Genomic DNA, 1,143 nt, shown 5'->3' on the forward strand with positions numbered 1-1,143 from the left:
CCCGATCGACTAGATGATACTTAACCAAAAATATAAACAATAAAAAGCTAACCAAGAAGTAAGAACTAGAAAGTTTTAGATCGCGAAATTGGACAAGATGGACCTAGAAGTTGGCCAAAACTAAAAGATGCTCGCTCGCTCCATCAAAACATTAAAGTCCTATCTCGAGCGAGTAAAGAATGAAAGTGCCACTTCTCGCTTATAATCTAAAGGCGAGAAGTGGCAACCTTCATGCTTTGCTCGCCCGAGATAGAACTTTCATGAATTGATGAAGCGAGTGAGCACCTTTTAGTTTTGGCCAACTTCTAGCCTTATCTTGCTCAATTACGCGAGCAAGACTGGAACCATTCGGTTCAGTTTTGATTCCTCTAGAATCAAACCGAAGGACCTATGACAAAGCCACAGAACGCGTTCTCGGGTTGCAGATACAGGGTCCCTGTACCAAGGGTTTCTGCTGAATATGGTTACAAAAATAAATAGACAGTCGCGGACAATTGTCCAGGAGTGGTCCCGAAGGAATTAACCCCCAAGCGGAGGTGTGAAAACCGTGCCGAAAGCTGAATGGCACCTGGGTGAGGTGTCTAGAACGGTGACTCTGGGATACGGGGCGATCTCTCAGAGTACGCAGCCTTATCCTTGCATGCGTGGCTCTACAAGGATGGACGAACCCCTTTCCCTAGCTTCTCGTGGGAACAACAATGACAACACCAAACATAGTTGTAGTAAGTGCGGTTCAAAACAACAGAACGCGCAGGGCTCCCGACAATGGGTCGGCTAACAATGCCGACCAATCTAGAGCTGTTTCTCTCAAGCTTAAGGATCTGGCTGAAATGAATGACGAGCTTCGTGGACATTTTTCCGGTGAATCCGACCTCTGGGCTATCAATTATTGTGTGTATAATGCAACGAGAACTTTGGCCGTTGCGAACCGTAAAACAAAACCAATGGCTGATCATAAGACTAAAAGACGAATGCATCAACTTGCCATAAAGATAGGGTGGACAAGACAGTACGCGTCCCGCATTGTTTCATTGTGACTATATCACATCTGGCAGGAATTTTACCGCCAAGGTTCGAAAGTTCGCGCGCGAACTCCGGACCCGTTATAACACACTTAACAAGTCAAAGCTGCTGACCATCAGG

This window comes from Belonocnema kinseyi, chromosome 3, assembly GCF_010883055.1.
Source record: "Belonocnema kinseyi isolate 2016_QV_RU_SX_M_011 chromosome 3, B_treatae_v1, whole genome shotgun sequence".
NCBI classification, from domain to species: domain Eukaryota; kingdom Metazoa; phylum Arthropoda; class Insecta; order Hymenoptera; family Cynipidae; genus Belonocnema; species Belonocnema kinseyi.